Source organism: Triticum urartu, chromosome 3A (assembly GCF_056163025.1).
Source record: "Triticum urartu cultivar PI428250 chromosome 3A, HENAU_Tu73, whole genome shotgun sequence".
Classification (NCBI taxonomy): Eukaryota; Viridiplantae; Streptophyta; class Magnoliopsida; order Poales; family Poaceae; genus Triticum; species Triticum urartu.
Window position 1 is genome coordinate 397,250,733 of NC_141875.1, and position 21,013 is coordinate 397,271,745.

Below are 21,013 nucleotides of genomic sequence, written 5' to 3' on the forward strand. Positions count from 1 at the left end.
GGGGCGGACGACACGGAGCTTCCTCAGGCACGGCCTCATCAGGCTGGCTCGTGAGGAGGCGGAGAGATCAAGGCGGGGTACCTCACGAGGTGCCCATGACGCAAGCCACGACGACCAAGGGCGCCAGGCAGGTGCCAGCCCGCGCAATGTCCTCCTTTCCTGTTTGGTGCAAAGGGGGCAAGCGCAGCCGCGGAGTACCGAGGCGTCAGGCAAAGGTTGCCATTTCGGTGCAACAAGACCAAGACCAGGAGGACTGCAAGATGGAGATCATCGTGGAGCCCAAGACGGCGTCACCACCAGAGCTTTGTGCAGGCGAAGACTACTTTTGTCAGGGTAGCGAGTACTAGCTGTCCCCCTTCAAATTAGCCTGCCATTGTTGGCTCCCTTCCCGCTCGATATTTGGGAAGAGGACCAGGGCCTCTATAAATAGGACCAGCCACCCACAGAAGAGAGGGGTCTTTGGGGGGAAGGATTAAGAAGAGGGGTTCGGAGGGGTTAAGAAGAGAGAGAGAGAGAGAGAGAGAGAGAGAGAGAGAGAAGGGTGGCTGAACTCCTCCCAGCAGTTCATCGCCCCAGCCAAGAACAGACCCTCGCGAGGCTGTTCCTCCTTGTATCATTCATCATCATCAGCCCAAGAGGCAATCCACCACACCACACACTGGAGTAGGGTATTACACCACAACGGTGGCCCGAACCAGTATAAACCCTGTGTCCCTTGTGTTGTTCTTTCCATAGCTTAGATCTTAGCGAGGCGGAGGGGTGCAGGTAGGTAGGAAGCAAAATCTCCACGCGCACCCCAGTGTTCGAACCTCAAGGGTCTGCCGGAACCCGAAATCCGACACAATCCTGGGGGGGGGGGGTTGTTTGCAATTATTTTGATTTGATTTGAGCATGGGACTGGGCATCCCGGTGACCAGCCATTTTCTCGTGAGTGAGGAGCGGAGTCCACTCCTCTTGAGAATAACCCGCCTAGCATGGAAGATACAGACAACCCTAGTTGATACATGAGCTATTCGAGCGTACAAAGCAGAATTTTTATTTGAAGGTTTAGAGTTTGGCACATACAAATTTACTTGGAATGGCAGGTAGATACCGCATATAGGAAGGTATTGTGGAATCATATGGAATAACTTTTGGGGTTTATGGAGTTGGATGCACAAGCAGTATTCCCGCTTAGTACAAGTGAAGGCTAGAAAGAGACTGGGAAGCGACCAGCCAGAGAGCGACAACAGTCATGAACATGCATTAAAATTAATCAACACTGAATGCAAGCATGAGTAGGATATAATTCACCATGAACATAAATATCATGGAGGCTATGTTGATTTTGTTTCAACTACACGCGTGAACATGTGCCAAGTCAAGCCACTCGAATCATTCAAAGGAGGATACCACCCTATCATACCACATCACAACCATTTTAATAGCATGTTGGCACGCAAGGTAAACCACTATAAACTCCTAGCAAATTAAGCATGGCATGAGCAACTATAATCTCTAATTGTCATTGCAAACATGTTTCATTCATAATAGGCTGAATCAGGAACGATGAACTAATCATATTTACAAGAACAAGAGAGGTTGAGCTCATACCAGCTTTTCTCATCTCAATCCGTTCATCATATATCGTCATTATTGCCTTTCACTTGCATGACCGAATAGTGTGGATAATAATAATAGTGCACGTGCATTGGACTAAGCTGGAATCTGCAAGCATTCGATACAAGGGAGATGACAAGGTAATATGGGCTCTTTGTTAGATCAATAATAATGCATATGAGACCCACTCAACATTTTCATCATGGTCTTCTCCTCTCGACCCCCAAAGAAAAAGAAAAGAAACAAAACTATTTACACAGGAAAGCTCCCAACGAGCAAAAGAAGAATGGGAAATATTTTTGGGTTTTTTAATTACTACTACTACAAGCATGGAAAGTAAACTAGCTAAAAGCTACAACTATTTTTTTGGTTTTTCTTAAGGTTTTTCAAACACACAAGAAGAAAGCTTAAAAAGAAAATAAACTAGCATGGATGTTACAATGAAAAAGTATGAGCACCGACAACTGGCATGAGGGTGTGAACATGAATGTAATGTCGGTGAGAAATTCGTACTCCCCAAGCTTAGGCTTTTGGCCTAAGTTGGTCTATGCCCATGGATCAAAGCTGTAGTTGGGGTCGTACTGAGATGCAGCGGCAATTGCCTCATGAGCTGCAGCTTGGAGGCGAGCTGCCTCCGTCCTCCTCTCGTACTCGTTCGCCTCCTCCCTGGTTATAACATATCTCCCTTTTGTCTGAAAGTCACAGAAAGCAGGAGCAGGGAGAGCAACATGGACGGTGCGCCGTCTGTCAAAGATTAGTCGGTACTGGAGGAACTGATCGTTCCTCTCAACAAACTGATGATGAACCATAGCATTATAATCTAGATAAGTAGGAGGCAACTCAATATCATCCCCACGTATGGGTATACCAAGAAAGTTAGCTACACGAGTTGCATAAATTCCACCAAACAAATCTCTAGTTAAACCATTGAGATGCAACCTACGTGCAACAATAGCCCCCAAGTTGTATTGTTTGTCTCCTAATACAATACTCTTGAGAACACTAAGATCAGGAACACACATGTGACATGCCTCATCCTTGCCGTTAATGCATCTACCCACGAAGAGAGCAAAATAATGTATGGCAGGAAAATGAATGCTCCCTATGGTAGCTTGTGTTATTTCTCTAGATTCCCCCACAGTGATACTAGCAAGAAATTATTTAAATTCAGATTTGCGAGGTTCACTAGCACTACCCCACCGCGGGAGTTTACAAGCAGTATTAAAATCTTTTAAGTCCATGGTATATGATTTATCATAAAGATCAAATAGGACATTGTGAGAATTGCACGAGGATGTAAATTTAAACCTTCTCACAAATGAATCAGTTAAATAGAGGTATTGCTAGCACTTATCTGACTCGAAGCTCTCAAGATCAGCGTTACGCACATATGCGTCAAATTCTTCCTTGATGCCTGCCTGGACCATGAAATTCTCTGACGGCCATTCACAAGGCCGCACTTGAGCCTCCCTTGGTAGTTTATTGTCCGGCTCGCGTATTGCGGGCCTTGGTCCTTGCTTCCTTGAGGAACCACCTTGGTACATTTTCCTAAACATATTTATTCCTCTAAAAAAATTCTGAAATTTTTAGTAACTCAAAATAAAAGTGAACCAGACTCAACAAAATTGATAGCAACTACTCCTACAAGTGCCTAGAGGCCATATCATGCATTAAAACTACTTTTGACCACATAAATTTGACATGCAAGCTCAAGAGCAGTGTCACCTAAGTAGCAAAAAATTGCAATAAATAAAGCACTAGAAGAAAAACTAATTGGACCATTGGAGGATTCACATACCGAAGAACAACCCCCCAAAGCAGTTTTGTGAATGGAGCTTTGAGCAAGGAGATCGAAAATGGCAGCAAGATGAGCTAGAACTCGGGTTTGAGCTGGTGCATGATTTTTTTTCTGGAGGAAGATGAAGTGTGTGGGTGCAAGAATAAGTGGAGGGGACCCACGTGTGGTCCACGAGGCAGGGGGCGCACCCTCCACCCTCATGGGCACATGGTGGGTCCCCCTGGTGTGTTCTCAGTGCCAATAATTCTTAAATATTCTGGAAAAAAATCATATTAAATTTTCAGGGCATTTGGAGAACTTCTATTTTTGGGGTATTTTTATTGCAAGGATAATTTAGAAAACAGACAAAAAATACTAATTTTGCTTCACTTAATATAAATAACAGAAAGTAAAAGGAGGGTAAAGAAGGTTGTGCTTTCTAACTTCATCCATCTCATGCTCATCAAAAGGAATCCACTAACAAGGTTGATCAAGTCTTGTTAACAAACTCATTCCGAATCGCATGAAACCGGAGAAATTTCAAATAACACTAGGTTACCTCAACTGGGATACACACATCCCCAACAATAAGAATATCATATTTCTTCTTGACAGCAGGAAGAGGAAATTCAAAACCTCCAATAGTAATTGTTGAGATTTTTCCAATGGAATTGATACTGTGGACTTGAGGTTGTTTCCTCGGAAAGTGTACTGTATGCTCATTACCATTAACATGAAAAGTGACATTGCCTTTGTTGCAATCAATAACAGCCCATGCAGTATTCAAAAAGGGTCTACCAAGGATAATCGACATACTATCGTCCTTGGGAATATCAAGAATAACAAAGTCCGTTAAAATAGTAACATTTGCAACCACAACAGGCACATCCTCACAAATACCGACAGGTATAGCAGTTGATTTATCAGCCATTTGCAAAGATATTTCAGTAGGTGTCAACTTATTCAAATCAAGTCTACTATATAAAGAGAGAGGCATAACACTAACACCGGCTCCAAGATCACATAAAGCAGTTTTAACATAGTTTCTTTTAATGGAGCATGGTATAGTTGGTACTCCTGGATCTCCAGGTTTCTTTGGTATTCCACCCTTAAAAGTGTAATTAGCAAGCATGGTGGAAATTTCAGCTTCCGGTATCTCTCTTTTATTAGTAACAATATCCTTCATGTATTTAGCATAAGGGTTCATTTTAAGCATATCAGTCAAACGCATACACAAAAAGATAGGTGTAATCATTTCAGCGATGTCGGTGTTCTGGGAATGGGGGTCCCCAGACTTGCCTGCCTGCGGCCTGCGGCGTGCTCAAAGGGGGGCCCAGCACGGCCCATCTTCATCAACACAGACCCAAGACCCTCGCGAGGGGCCAAGCCTCGCGGGGCGGACGACACGGAGCTTCCTCAGGCACGGCCTCATCAGGCTGGCTCACGAGGAGGCGGAGAGATCAAGGTGGGGTACCTCACGAGGTGCCCGTGACGCAAGCCATGACGACCAAGGGTGCCAGGCGGGCGCCAGCCCGCGCAGTGTCCTTCTTTCCTCTTTGGTGCAAAGGGAGCAAGCGCAGGCGAGAGCATCAAGCAAAGGCACCCGTTTCAGTGCAACGAGACCAAGACCAGTCCAACGGCAGGGAGGAAGTCATTGTGGAGCCCAAGCCAGCGTCACCACCAGAGCCTTTGGCAGGCGAGGACCAACTTTAGTCAGGATAAGTGTACCAGATGTTCCCCTTTAAAATGGCTAATTGTTGGCGCCCTTCCCGCTCAATATTTGGGAAGAGGCCCAGGGCCTTTGCCTATAAATAGGACTAGCCACCCCCAGGGTAGAGGAGATCGGATCGCAATCAAGAAGAGAGAGAGAGAGAGAAGGGTGACTGAACTCCTCCTAGCAGTTCGTCGCCCCAGCCAAGAACAGACCCTCGCGAGGCTGTTCTTCCTTGTATTGCTCATCATCATCAGCCCAAGAGGCAATCCACCACACCACACACTGGAGTAGGGTATTACACCACAACGGTGGCCCGAACCAGTATAAACCCCGTGTCTCTTGTGCTGTTCTTTCCATAGCTTAGATCTTAGCGAGGCGGAGGGGTGCAGGTAGGTAGCAGGCGAAATCTCCACGCGCACCCCAGTGTTCGAACCTCAAGGGTCTGCCGGAACCCAAAATCCGACATTTGGCGCGCCAGGTAGGGGTGCGCCGAAATTCGTCTTCCACCACCCCGTTCTCCTCCGACCATCGCGTCCATGTCTGACGCTCGTCGGGCCCGCGCCGAGCGCCGGGCCGCTGTCGCTTCCTGCGTCGCCCAGACGGCTCCTGTCGGCGGGCGTCCTTGCCGTTCCTCATCACCTGCCGTCAACGCTGCCACCGGCCCGATGGGGGACGAGCAGCAAGCGTCGTCTCAGCATCCGTCCGTGCGGCAAGACAGCCGCACCGCTACTCCCTCGCTCACCCCAACTGGTTCTTCGTCCCGCGTGCTCCGCGCACCCATGGAGCCTCGAGCTACGCTCATCACGGCAAACGAGCTCCTGCGCTACCGTCCCACCGACGACGTCTACGAAGAATGGCTCGACCGCGTCGCCGAGCTTGTCCGCGTCGCAGGGGGCTCTCCTGCGCCATCCGTTCCGCTGCACCGCACCCCGCCCCGCACGGGCGACAAAGCTCCGGCGGCGCACCGGCCGCCTCCTCCTCAAGAAGGTGCCATGGCTCCAAGGCGCGTGGCCCCTGGGCAGAACCCGCTCCGTCAGGTGCCAGCGCGGCAAGAGCAGAGCTGCTAAGAAGTCCCTCGCCCGCAAGAAGCTGCCCGGGCGCTCCCTGCTCCAGCACGTCGCGACCATGCTCCTGCTCCCGCACGTCAAGACCCCGCGCTGCTCCTAGCTGCAGTGCGTGGGGACGTGCAAGACCAAGCTCTCTGTCACCCAAGGCCTCCCGTGGCCACAGTTGGCTGCCGTGCCTTAACCATCGAGCTACGCAGCATCGCGCGGCCCGGCAAGTTCAAGCCAAACCCGCCTCCTCGTTACGACGGCACGGCCGACCCTGCGGAGTTCCTCCAGCTCTATGAGCTGGGCATCGAAGCTGCCAACGGAGACGAGAAGGTGATGGCGAACTGGTTTCCCATGGCGCTCAAGGACGGGGCCCGCACCTGGCTCCTGAACCTGGCTCCAGGCACGATCTCCTCCTGGGACGAGATGCGCACCCGCTTCATCGCCAACTTCCAAGGTACTCGCGACCGGCCACCCGCCATGAGCGACATGCGCCGCATCAAGCAACAACCCAGAGAGACCCTGCAGAAGTACATCCAGCGCTTCAACAACGCACGCCTCAAGATTCCCAAGGTGACCGAGGAGGCCATCATCTCAGCCTTCTCCGACGGCGTGCGCGATGTCAAGATGAAGGAGGAGCTGGCGATGCATGAAGACCTGTGCACTTCCTTGGAGTTGTTAAACTTGGCAACCAAGTGCGCCAGGGCTGAGGAAGGGCGTCTCTCCCTCCTCGAGCTGCTTGCCGCAGACCCAGAAGAGAAGAAGCCCAAGGCCAAGGATGTGAAGCGCAAGGGGGCTGCCGTGCTCGCGGCAGAACCAGACACCAAGCGGGGCAGAGATCAGCCCGAACCTTCCATGGGCAGTCGATACTGTGTGTACCACGGCCTCCACACCCACAACACCAATGAATGTCAAGAGCTCCGAGCCGTGCAAGAAGGAAGGATCGGTCGTCGCGCCGACGGCGGTGACCGGGGCTACGGTCGAGGAGGAGGAAGGAACGCAGGACGCTGGGAAGACCGCTGCCCGCGCCAAGGGTGGCGCGATCAACCTCGCGAGGATCGCTGGCAAGACCCGCCTCGCGAGGGAGACTGGAGGGATCAGCCTCGCGAGGATCTCCTGCAAGGCAACGCAGGCCTCCCTCCGCTACCGCCGCAGCCAAGGACAAACAAGGACCGGCATCAGGACGAGGGGGCTGGGGGCTTCCAGGAGCCGCGCGCGGTCGCCTGCATCCTGGGCAGGGCTCAAGCCCCAGCCTCTCAATGCATCTTCAAGAAGTTCGCCTGCGAAGTGAATGCAGTCCTTCCCAGGCTGGAAGCCACGCGCCCTCTCAGGTGGTCGGCGTGCGCCATCATGTTCAGCTCAGCAGATCAGCTCAAGTGTGCGGCCACAGCCGGAGTCCTCCCGATGCTTTGTTCCCCAATCATCAGCAACGTGGTGGTCACCAGGACCCTCATCGATGGCGGGGCAGGGCTCAGCGTCCTGTCCGTGGAAACATTCAACAATCTCCAAGTGCCCTACAACCAGCTTCAGCCAACCAAGCCTTTCTCCGGAGTCACCGACGGCTCCACGGTCCCGATTGGGCAGGTCCGCCTCCCTGTCACCTTCGGGCACGCGACAACTACCGCATCGAGCTCATCGACTTCGACGTCGCTCACATTCGCCTGCCGTACAACGCCATCCTTGGGTACCCAGCGCTGGCCAAGTTCATGGCCGTAACTCACCACGGCTACAACGTCCTTAAGATGCCAGGAAGTGGCGGAGTCATCACGGTGCCCTGTGAAGAGAATGACGCGGTGTGTTCCCTGGAACGAGCCTTTCAGGCCGCATCTCTGGAAGACCCGGATCGCGGAAGCAGGAGGCTTCCCGAGACCGCCCCCAAGAAGAAGAAGACATCATCCGGCCCGACCCCTTAGGAGGCAGGCCCCTCAGGGCCCGCGCCTGCCCAGGGGAACCTCCTTCCATCGCATAGGAAAGCGCGCCCGGCGCCCTCCTCAGGCAGGGCTTGGGGGCTCTCCCCTGGAGGGCCACCGACCTGGCTAAGGTCACGAGGGAGGCGCTTGGGCACCACATGGAGGCGTGTTTCGAAGCACGTTTCCCTCAAGAAGGAGTAAGGCAAGGAGAGCCAGACCCTCAGGAGTTCGTTAGCAAGGCCATTCAGGAGCTACAGGAGTCAAGAGTCATGAAAGGCGTCCGCCGCCTACCAGCTGTGGCTCCCCATCTAGGCGAGGATGGTGGGCTGCGCGTCTGCATCGACATACCAGGGCTCAATCGAGTCGCCTCTCTGGAGCGCCTCTGGCCCTCGCGAGTGGGGCGCTGCGGAGGTCCATCCCACAGCTACGTTCGCATGCCTTACGGCTTGCCGAACGCGGCTGCCACGTACCAGCGCCTCATGAGGGGCATCATGGAGGCTCAAGAGGCCAGGCGTTCCGCAGCCCTGGCGGAGATGGAGATGGTCCGCGAGGAGCCACCAGCGCCTCCGGAGCCTCCCGAGGCCCCTGGGCCTGGGGGCTCGTGAGGATCGGCTTCCGCAGCCCACCCAGTCTGCTACGCCAACGCTCCTTCGTCCTCAACATCATCAGGTGACATCTTTCAAGTTTCATTTCCAGCTGGGAGCGCCCCCAGGGCTGCATTATTCCCAGGCCGCGTGGGTCCGTCCCTGCGGCATGTATCCCTTTTATTTTATGTTGTTAGCTTACCTTGTTGGGGGCGCCCCTTGGGCTGCATCATCCCCAAGTCGCTCGGGCCTGACCCAATGATGTCCGCCTTCCTAGCATCTATTTGAATGAATCCACTCCTTCGTGGCTAATGTGTTTGACCTAGTTGCCCGCTCAACATCCGCCCCAGAACTCTCGAGGTAGGAGACCTCGTGCTCAGGCGGGTTCTCTCCAGGGAGGGACTGCACAAGCTCTCTCCCATGTGGGAGGGCCCGTTCAAGGTTGTTCATGTTTCCAGGCCCGGCTCCGCGCGCTTGGAGACTCAGGAGGGGGTGCCGGTCCAGAACGCATGGAACATCCAGCACCTTCGGAGGTTCTACCCCTAAAAAGGCCCAGAGCCTGTGAAGAAGGCGAATGCCTGTGAAGATTATCCTTTTTGGAAAAGGCCCAGAGCCTGTGAAGAAGGCGAATGCCTGTGAAGCTGTCGCGTTTTGGAAAAGGCCCAGAGCCTATGAACAAGGCGAATGCCTGTGAAGCTGTCGTGTTTTGGAAAAGGCCCAGAGCCTGTGAAGAAGGCGAATGCCTGTGAAGCTGTTGCGTTTTGGAAAAGGCCCAGAGCCTGTGAAGAAGGCGAATGCCTGTGAAGCTGTCGCGTTTTGGAAAAGGCCCGGAGCCTGTGAAGAGGGCAAATTCTCGTGAAGCCTGCTTCCCCCAAGAAAGGCCCGGAGCCTGTGAAGAAGGCCAACGCCTGTGAAGCTCGCCGCCCCGTGACACTCTCACGTAATAATGAGTGGGGCTGTACACGCCTCGGAGTCTCAGGGGTGCCGGCCTCAGGCCCTGGGGCTCCCTCCCACGCCCAGTGGCAGCACTTAGCTCCGCGCTGGTGAGAAGACGTCCAAGACTAGATTAGGTGCCGGACGCGGCCTTTTATCTGCTTTCGTTGCTTTTCCCTTTGGTTGTCGCTTTCCCCCGCTGGATTTAAGTTGGATTCGAATTTGAGATTTGCGTGTGTTCGGGGAAGGGGTGCTTAGTCTCGTTCGAGCAATTTCTCGCGTTTTGGTTACCACTTCGCCTCAGCTGCCTCCCCTCGTGAGCCCCTCGCGAGCCGGGTTAGGACTAGCTTGCGTGCAGCCCAGACAGCCGCCGCCGCATCCTCTCAGGAGGGTTTTTTTACTGCAGATCCTACGGATTCGATCAGGGAACACTCGGGACACCACAGCCTCCCACAGGCTACCTCAGGGCCCGCACGAGACAAAGGTAAACTGGCCGACCAGCGCGTCGCTTAAGCCAACCACTTGGCGCGGGCGCATGGGCAATGTAACGTCTACTAGTACGAAGAACACAAGTTTTACATGAGGGGATCCCCCTCCAAAATGCTCTCACATCCATCAGGCCAAAACCTGAGTTCTATTCATGCAGGGTAAGGAAACAGGAATGATGCATGATCAGTCGGATAAATCCTCCAATGCGTCCTCAGGAGCACCACCCGAACCGTTGCTGGCGTCGCTGAACTCTCCATCGCTGTCTGCGTCGCCGCCAGCGGCGTCAGGGCCGTTCACCACACCGCCCTCGTCGGCAGCCACGATCACGCCGTCGTTGTCTGAAGCAAAGGCCCTGAGAAGAGCATCCACATTGTCTTCCACCCAGTGCGCCAGGTTGTCTCGGACGGCCTGGGGGACTGGGGCGATGGCGGCGTCGAAATCGAAGTGGGGATCCATGTTCCGGAGATGGCTGAAGACGCGAGAAAAGGCGCGCCCGAGCAGGGCGCGGCTCCTCTCCTCCACCAACCCGTCGGCCCTGACCGACCGTGCCTCCAGCTGCGTCACCACGTCGGTGAAGAACTGAAGGTTGCTGGCGTAGTTGACTGCGTGCGGCTCGCCAACAGCCGCCTCGCAGATGTTGCCCAAGGCTGTGTTAGCTCTCTCCCGGAGCGTGGTGAGCATGGGGCCATGCTCATGCTCCAGGATCCGCCGCTGACGTATCTCGTCCGCATTCTGGCGCGCGACGACCTCAGCCTCCTCCACCCGCTGGCGAAGAAGGAGCACCTTGGCCTGGGAGGTGGTTGACTCCCCTTGCGCTACCTCAAGGGCGTCCCGAAAAGCATCGGCCCGCCGCGTCGCTTCCTCCAGCTTGGCCCTCAAGGTAGCAGACCTACCTTCAGCCTCGGCCCGGATCAACTCCAGCCTCTCCTCGAACTCGTGCTCGAGGTTCAAGCGCGCCATCGCCACCCGACGTCCGACCTCCTCCAGGACACAGGCTTCCCGTGCAACGACATCATCCTCCGCCTGCGTCACCAAGCACTCCCTCGTCTCCAGACGCTTGTACTCGCGGGTACGTTCGGCAGCTTCCAGCGTCAGCGCCTCCTCACGCTTCTGGAGCTCTGCTGGGTTGCCAGAGGCCACCTTCATCGACGCGAGGGCTGCCTCACGCAGCTCCACTTGCTCCTCCAGTGAGTGGCACCAGGCCAGGAGCTGCCGAGCCCGCTCCTCCGTCGCCTCTCGCCGCCGGTCAGCTTCCCGAGCCTCCTCAGCGGCCCAAGATCGGGCCTCCCGAGAGGCCACCAGCGACGCCTTGGCCTCTGCATTGTCAAGATCGCGCTGACGGCATGCAAGGGCGATGGCGCCCTCCAGCTCGCGCCTCTCTGCAGCCAGGCGCAGGCCCTCGGCCTCAAGGCACGCGTCTTCATCAGCAAGCTCCTCACCAAGCAGGCTCACCGCGTGAGCCGCCCTTCGAAGAAATCCTTGGCGAAGAGTGCGAAGCTCCCGAGCGCGCTCGAGCAACAGAAAGGGGAGCGGCTGTGTACGACTACGAGTCCGCCTAGCATGGCGCAAAATAAGGGGGCGTGGGGGAACAGTGCCACTCACGCCCAATCAACCGCCACGCGGCGCCTGAGGCTGCAGGCTGTTAGGGCCCGCGGCGCTTCGCTCTTGCCCTTTCGCCTCCCTGCACGGCCAAGTTCGGGCGCGCCTTGGGCCCGGGGGCTACTGTCGGCATTCTGGGAACGGGGGTCCCCAGACTTGCCTGCCTGCGGCCTGCGGCGTGGCTCAAAGGGGGGCCTAGCATGGCCCATCTTCATCAACACAGACCCAAGACCCTCGCGAGGGGCCAAGCCTCGCGGGGAGGACGACACGGAGCTTCCTCAGGCACGGCCTCATCAGGCTGGCTCACGAGGAGGTGGAGAGATCAAGGTGGCGTACCTCACGAGGTGCCCGTGACGCAAGCCATGACGACCAAGGGTGCCAGGCGGGCGCCAGGCCGCGCAGTGTACTTCTTTCCTCTTTGGTGCAAAGGGAGCAAGCGCAGGCGAGAGCATCAAGCAAAGGCACCCGTTTCGGTGCAACGAGACCAAGACCAGTCCAACGGCAGGGAGGAAGTCATTGTGGAGCCCAAGCCAGCGTCACCACCAGAGCCTTTGGCAGGCGAGGACCAACTTTAGTCAGGATAAGTGTACCAGATGTTCCCCTTCAAAATGGCCAATTGTTGGCGCCCTTCCCGCTCAATATTCGGGAAGAGGCCCAGGGCCTTTGCCTATAAATAGGACTAGCCACCCCCAGGGTAGAGGAGATTGGATCGCAATCGAGAAGAGAGAGAGAGAGAGAGAAGGGTGACTGAACTCCTCCTAGCAGTTCGTCGCCCCAGCCAAGAACAGACCCTCGCGAGGCTGTTCTTCCTTGTATTGCTCATCATCATCAGCCCAAGAGGCAATCCACCACACCACACACTGGAGTAGGGTATTACACCACAACGGTGGCCCGAACCAGTATAAACCCTGTGTCTCTTGTGCTGTTCTTTCCATAGCTTAGATCTTAGCGAGGCGGAGGGTGCAGGTAGGTAGAAGGCGAAATCTCCGCGCGCACCCTAGTGTTCAAACCTCAAGGGTCTGCCGGAACCCGAAATCCGACAAGCAAAGCGCTCAAAATCCTCATCATCCTTTTTCTTGGATGGTTTAGGAGGAAAAGGCATGGGTTTCTGAACCCATGGTTCTTTTTCCTTACCGTGCTTCCTAGCAACAAAGTCTCTCTTATCATAATGTTGATTCTTTGATTGTGGGTTATCAAGATCAACAACAGGTTCAATCTCTACATCATTATCATTGCTAGGTTGAGCATCAACATGAACATCAGCATTAACATTATCACCAGGTTCATGTTCATTACCAGATTGTGTTTTAGCATCAGAAATAGAAATATCATTGGGATTCTCAGGTGTGTCAACAACAGGTTCACTAGAAGCATGCAAAGTCCTATCATTTTTCTTCTTCTTCTTCTTAGAAGAACTGGGTGCATCAACATTAGTTCTGTGAGAATCTTGCTCAATTCTCTTAGGATGGCCCTCAGGATACAAAGGTTCCTGAGTCATTTTACCCCCTCTAGTCATAACTCTAACAACATTATCATTTTTCTTATTATTTAATTCATTGAGCAAATCATTCTGAGCTTTAAGTACTTCTTCTACTTGAGTGGTAACCATAGAAGCATGTTTACTAATAAGTTTAAGTTCACCTTTAACTCTAGACATATAATCACTCAAGTGTTCAAGCATATCAGCATTGCATTTCAATTGTCTACCAACATAAGCATTGAAGTTTTCTTGTTTAACAATAAAATTATCAAACTCATCTAAGCATTGGCTAGAAGACTTATTATGAGGAATATCACCTTCATCAAATATATAGAGAGAATTTACCTTTACTAGCTGTGTCTGGTTATCAAGACCATGTATTTCTTCAATAGGTGGTAAATTCTTAACATCTTCAGCTTTAATACCTTTTTCTTTCATAGATTTCTTTGCCTCTTCCATATCTTCAGGACTGAGAAATAGAATACCCCTTTTCTTCGGAGTTGGCTTAGGAGTTGGTTCAGGAAGTGTCCAATCATTTTCATTACTCAATATATTATTCAATAGCAATTCAGCTTGATCAACAGTTCTTTCCCTGAAAACACAACCAGCACAACTATCCAGGTGGTCTATGGAAGCATCGGTTAGTCCATTATAAAAGATATCAAGTATTTCATTTTTTTAGGGGATGATCAGTCAAAGCATTAAGTAATTGGAGAAGCCTCCCCCAAGCTTGTGGGAGACTCTCTTCTTTAATTTGCACAAAATTATATATTTCCCTTAAGGCAGCTTATTTCTTATGAGCGGGGAAATATTTAGCAGAGAAGTAATAAATCATATCCTGGGGACTACGCACACAACCAAGATCAAGAGAATTAAACCATGTTTTAGCATCACCCTTTAATGAGAACGGAAATAGCTTAAGGATAAACTCATAGCGAGTTTTCTCATCATGAGTGAACAAGGTGGCTATATCATTTAATTTAGTAAGATGTGCCACAACAGTTTTAGATTCATAGCCATACAAAGGATCAGATTCAACCAAAGTAATTAACTCAGGATCGACAGAGAAATCATAATCCTTATCAGTAATAAAGATAGGTGAAGTAGAAAAAGCAGGGTCATATTTCATTCTAGCATTCAAAGACTTTTATTTAAGCTTAGCTAATAATTTCTTAAGATCAGATCTATCATTGCAAGCAAGAAAGTCTCTAGCAGTTTCTTCATCCATAACATAACCCTCAGGCACAACATGCAATTCATATCTAGGGGAGAATCTTCATCATCACTTTCATCAATATTATCAGTTTCAATAATTTCATTATCTCTAACCCTAGCAAGTTGTTCATCAAGAAATTCACCTAGTGGCACAGTAGTATCAAGCATATAAGTAGTTTCATCATAAGCATCATGCAAAGCAGAAGTGGCATCATCAATAACATGCGACATATCAGAATGAATAGGAGGAGTAGGTGTCGCAAGTTTACTCAAAATAGAAGGTGAATCAAGTGCATAGCTAGATGGCAGTTTCTTACCTCCCCTCTTAGTTGAGGGAAAAATCTTGGTTCTTTTATCTTTCAAGTTCTTCATAGTGATCAGCAGATATAAATCCCAAGTGACTCAAAGAATAGAGCTATGCTCCCCGGCAACGGCGCCAGAAAATAGTCTTGATAACCCACAAGTATAGGGGATCACAACAGTTTTCGAGGGTAGAGTATTCAACCCAAATTTATTGATTTGACACAAGGGGAGCCAAAGAATATTCTCAAGTATTAGCAGCTGACTTGTCAATTCAACCAAACTGGAAACTTAATATCTACAGATAATTATTTAATAGCAAAGTAATATGATAGTAGTGGTAACGGTGGCAAAAGTAACGGTAGCAGTTTTGGTTTTATAGTGATTGTAATAGTAGCAACAGAAAAGTAAATAAGCGAAGAACAATATATGAAAAGCTCATAGGCAATGGACCAGTGATGTACAATTATGTCGGATGCGATTCCTCATGCAATAGTTATAACATAGGGTGACACAGAACTAGCTCCAATTCATCAATGTAATGTAGGCATGTATTCCGAATATAGTCATACGTGCTTATGGAAAAGAACTTGCATGACATCTTTTGTCCTACCCTCCCGTGGCAGCGGGGACCTATTGGAAACTAAGGGATATTAAGGCCTCCTTTTAATAGAGTACCAGACCAAAGCATTAATACTTAGTGAATACATGAACTCCTCAAACTACGGTCATCACCGATAAGTATCCCGATTATTGTCACTTCGGGGTTAACGGATCATAACACATAATAGGTGACTATAGACTTGCAAGATAGGATCAAGAACTCACATATATTCATGAAAACATAATAGGTTCAGATCTGAAATCATGGCACTCGGGCCCTAGTGACAAGCATTAAGCATAGCAAAGTCATAGCAACATCAATCTCAGAACATAATGGATACTAGGGATCAAACCCTAACAAAACTAACTCGATTACATGATAAATCTCATCCAACCCATCACCGTCCAGCAAGCCTCCGATGGAATTACTCACGCACGGCGGTGAGCATCATGAAATTGGTGATGGAGGAAGGTTGATGATGACGATGGTGACGGATTCCCCTCTCCGGAGCCCCGAACGGTCTCCAGATCAGCCCTCCCGAGAGAGTTTAGGGCTTGGCAGCGGCTCTGTATCATAAAACGTGATGAATCCTTCTCTCTTATTTTTCTTTCTCCCCGAACGTGAATATATGGAGTTTGAGTTGAGGTCGGTGGAGTGTGAGGGGGCCCACGAGGCAGGGGGCGCGCCTAGGGGGTAGGCACGCCCCCACCCTCGTGGACAGGGTGTGGGCCCCCTGATGTGGATTCTTTCACCAGTATTTTTTATATATTCCAAAAATATTCTTCGTTGATTTTTAGTTCATTTCGAGAAATTTTATTTCTGCACAAAAATAACACCATGGCAATTCTGCTAAAAACAGCGTCAGTCCGGGTTAGTTCCATTCAAATCATGCAAGTTAGAGTCCAAAACAAGGGCAAAAGTGTTTGGAAAAGTAGATATGATGGAGACGTATTAGTCACCGCACAAATCAAACGAAGCTTCTCCGACAATGGTGGGCAACCCACGGATGAAGAGCTGGCAATCGCTGAGAGCGTTCGAGCAACCGTTCCTCCGCTGCATACCTTGCAATGACGGAGCCCGTCCAAGCCCAGATCGCGGCCTCCCACGCCCAGCTCGTGGCGGCCTTTTCCAAAGAGATGGCAGACGCAGATGGCGAGATGCTTGCCGAGTATGGTGCGATGGATGCCATGGAGCCCCTTCCCCCGGAGACCGTCGGGCGTGAGCTGGACATGGAGGCGGCGGTGGGGATTGGCAAGCACCAGTCGTAGTAGTACTCTTTGTTTTGTTTAATTAAGAACACCGGTCTTTAATTTGTTAGAGTAATGTTTAGGTCAACTAGCACTGTTTAATTGTTGGACTTGCTCGATTAAGAAGTGCGGGTGTGTTGTAGTCTCCTTTTTGTACCCAAATTATGCAATGATGTGGATGACCACTGTAACCATGGAAATTCGAACCAAATTTTTTGACGTTCAAACTCATCACACACGGGTTAAGCTATCTGAATCGTTTGTGATGTTCACATATCGTACACAGTTCTGAATAAGGGACCCTGTCTGATGACACTTTGCGTGCCAGTTTTTTCACTGAAGCGATTCCAAGTTTTCGGCTTCCGTGGAAATATCTACCTCCCCGCCCCCGCCCCCTTACCAAAAGCCACATTTCCCCCGTTTCTGCCTTCCTTTACAAGTTGAAACCTTCACTCCTTGCTTGCAACGCCGCCTCCTCCCCGGCGACCCTCCTTCACGCTGCTTGGCCTCGCCTATCCAGGCAGGTAATCCACACCCGACCACCATCCTCCTCCTCCTTCGACATCTCACATGCCCCGACCGCCAGTGCGAGTGCAACACCTTCCACCCAAACCACCGACCCCTCCACCAAATAAGCGCTGCCCTAAGCCATGGTGCATGCAGTATAGCCAGGACCTCAAGGAGCATTTGGCAGCGGAGAAGCAAATCGTGGCCGCACGCGCGGATGAGGTCGCGATGGCTGCCATTCGTGCCGACCCCAGATCTTGGAGGAGCACCTTGCCGTCGAGGCCACCTTCAATGCCTCGCGCGCCGACGCCGCGACGCGGTTGGCTGCTTTAAATGATAGTTCATGCCGTTTTCTCGATGGCACTGACGGTGCCTTCGACGAAGACTACAAGGTGTTTTCTCAGTGTGCATGTGCTTACCTCATCTCGAGAGCTAGCAGGTTGGTGCCCGGAGCGGCTCAGGCAACTCACCACTACGACGAGAGCACCCACGAAGCGGAGGCATCTCCCTCTTCCATGTCCAAGGAGCCAATCGTCATTGATATCTCCGACAACGAGGAGTAGCTTGTCTTATTAGCTCACTATAAGGACCCATGTTTAGTTTGCTAGCTACTGCCTTTCCTTAACAAATTCTAGTGAATTGTGCTATCTACTTTTACCATGCAATCTTCTGCTCTAGAGTATATGTTCTATATGTCGTGCAATATGGCGTTCAGTTAACTGTATGGTTCAATTCTGCAAATGTGATGTTCAATTCTTCAGGGTGCAATTTTCCAAGTTATCTAGCATGCTTGGTTTGGTTAGCTGTCTGGTATTCTGTTAGGAGTATGTTATATTGTGCAATGTGGTGCTCAGTTAACGTTTGGTTCATTTGTTGTGGTGTTTAGTTAACCGATGGTTCAATTCTGCAATGCGATGTTCAATTGTTGTGGGTGCATTCTGTTATTGTATACCATGTGAGAAATAAATCGAATTTGGCTGTACTAAATACATGAGAAACAAATACAATTGCTATATTTCCAAGTTGTTAAGCATGCTTGGTTTGGTTAACTGTCTGATCTTCTATTAGGAGTATGTTATATTGTGCAATGTGGTGCTCAATTAACGTTTGGTTCATTGTTGTGGTGTTTAGTTAACTGCACGTGCATGGTCCGCTGTCCAATAGCACATTATTGTGCAATTGGAGGAACCATTCTAATATTTAGGTTTTTAACAATTTGGTCTTCCACATGTAGGTCCTACTGTTAGAGGTTTTGACCCACTGTTCGACCCTTTTTGATATGGGGAAATGAGTTGTCCATGAATATCAATCAAGTCAAGAAACTCAGAAAGATTGTTAGGATAATGAAATTAGCGACAAAAAACAACAAGATATTTGTTTGCACAATGAACAAGACACCATTCACTACAAGATGGTACTAACTATTATACCTTGCCTTTTTTATTCCTTTGCCCCATTTACAATATAGAGAAGATATTTATGCACATCCTTGTTTTCAGGCCTTTCCAAAGCAGTTCATTGATGATTACCTCTCAAAACGCCTCTATGGTCAGGAGGCAAGGAAGGTTTTCATACAACACCCACGGTTCAATATTGAAGTGTTTCTGAAGAGGACGAAGGACGGACGGTCAATCATCCACAGGCACTGGCCTAAAGTTGCAAAGACCTTCAACATGAATGAAGGATCAATATTCGCCTTCCGCTTCAGCAGTTTTCCAGATGAGATACATCTGTCTATATACCATCTATGATGCTAATTTCGGAAGGTTCTACATGTTGCATGTGAAACTTGTTGCTGGTGCAGTTGTGTAATGGGGTAGCTGAGTGCTGAAGCTATGACATGTTGTACTCTGATGTATTTAAATTATGAAATTCTGCTTCCTTAATATGGAAATGCAATATATTATGTGCTTAATATGGATGTTAATTAGATTAATAAATGGATTATTAATAATATGGCAATTAGTCTGCTAATTGGGTTTTTCTATTGCAAACGATTATTGAAAAAATACTGTGGGCGATGACCTCAGGCAACGTACACAGTTTCTAGGAATAAACTGTGTTGGATCAATGACCAATCACACACGACTTTCTCTTAAAAACTGTTTGAGTTAGGCCACCTTGCGCAAACGTTTACCACATAGAAAATGTGTGTGATGGACAACCTTTGCCACACAGTTTCTTCTACGGACCGTGTGTGATGCATTCAATAACGCAAATGATAAGTTTGTTAATATTGTCTGCAATGGCAACGCTATCACAAGCGTTTTAACAGGAAACATTGTGTGTGATGTACATGTGAACGGAAACGTTTTCCTTGGAGCGACTGTGTGGGATGTACATACGAACGGAAACGTTTAGCGGGGACTGCCTGTGTGGGATGTACTTGCGACTGGAAACAATTTTGCCTGTATAATTATATTTTTTTAGCTCTACTGTCCGTATTTCCATATTTCAGCGCTCGCCGGTCGCACACGAAATCATTTTGCCGAGCTTGTGTGCCAGGAGGGCATATCCCCGACGGTTTCTAGGTCGTGTGGGAAGGACCCACCTATCACCATCACTCACTAGGCGATGGTTCCAAATGCCATCGCGGAAAGGGGTTAATTTTTTTTATGTAGCACCAACGCGTACCAGTGATGTTATTTATTTTTGTGATGAAGTTGTTAGAGTTGCCAAACCCGATGAAAAAGATAAACATAGACCTGTTGTTGGCATGCATGTTGTCTCAGTTAAAGTAGGAGATCATTGTTATCATGGCCTATGTGATTTAGGTGCTATTGTGAGTGCTATTCCTTTTACCTTATACCAAGAAACTATGAATGATATATCACCCGCTGATATAGAAGACATAGATGTAACTATTAAATTTGCTAATAGAGACACCATCAAACCACTTGGAATTGCTAGAGATGTGCTACCTCTTGAGCATGCGTTGGTTTTCCCTTGAAGAGGAAAGGGTGATGCAGCAAAGTAGCGTAAGTATTTCCCTCAGTTTTGAGAACCAAGGTATCAATCCAGTAGGAGACTACATGCAAGTCACCTAGTACCTGCACAAAAAAACAAGAACCTCGCAACCAATGCGTTAAAGGGGTTGTCAATCCCTTCACGGTCACTTACGAAAGTGAGATCTGATAGAGATAATAAGATAAATATTTTTGGTATTTTTGTTGTATAGATTGAAAAGTAAAGATTGCAAAATAAACGCGACAGAAATAGCTAGTTGACGGGAAAATAATATGATGTAAAGTAGACCCGAGGGCCATAGGTTTCACTAGTGGCTTCTCTCAAGATATCATATATTACGGTGGGTGAACAAATTACTGCCGAGCAATTGATAGAAAAGCGCATAGTTATGATGATATCTAGGCATGATCAAGAACATAGGCATCATGTCCGTGTCAAGTAGACCGAAATGATTCTGCATCTACTACTATTACTCCACACATCGACCGCTATCTAGCATGCATCTAGAGTATTAAGTTCAAAAGAACAGAGTAGCGCATTAGGCAAGATGACATGATGTAGAGGGATAAACTCAAGCAATATGATATAAACCCCATATTTTTATCCTCGATGGCAGCAATACAATACGTGCCTTGCTGCCCCTGCTGTCACTGGGAAAGGACACCGCAAGATTGAACCCAAAGCTAAGCACTTATCCCATTGCAAGAAAGATCAATCTAGTAGGCCAAAACAAACTGATAATTCGAAGAGACTTGCAAAGATATCAAATCATGCATATAAGAATTCAGAGAAGAATCAAATATTATTCATAGATAATCTTAATCATAAACCCGCAATTCATCAGATCTCGGCAAACACACCGCAAAAAGAATTACATTGAATAGGTCTCCAAGAACATCGAGGAGAACTTTGTATTGAGATCCAAAGAGAGAGAAGAAGCCATCTAGCTAATAACTATGGACCCGAAGGTCTGTGTTAAACTACTCACACATCATCGGAAAGGCTATGGTGTAGATGTAGAAGCCCTTCGTGATCG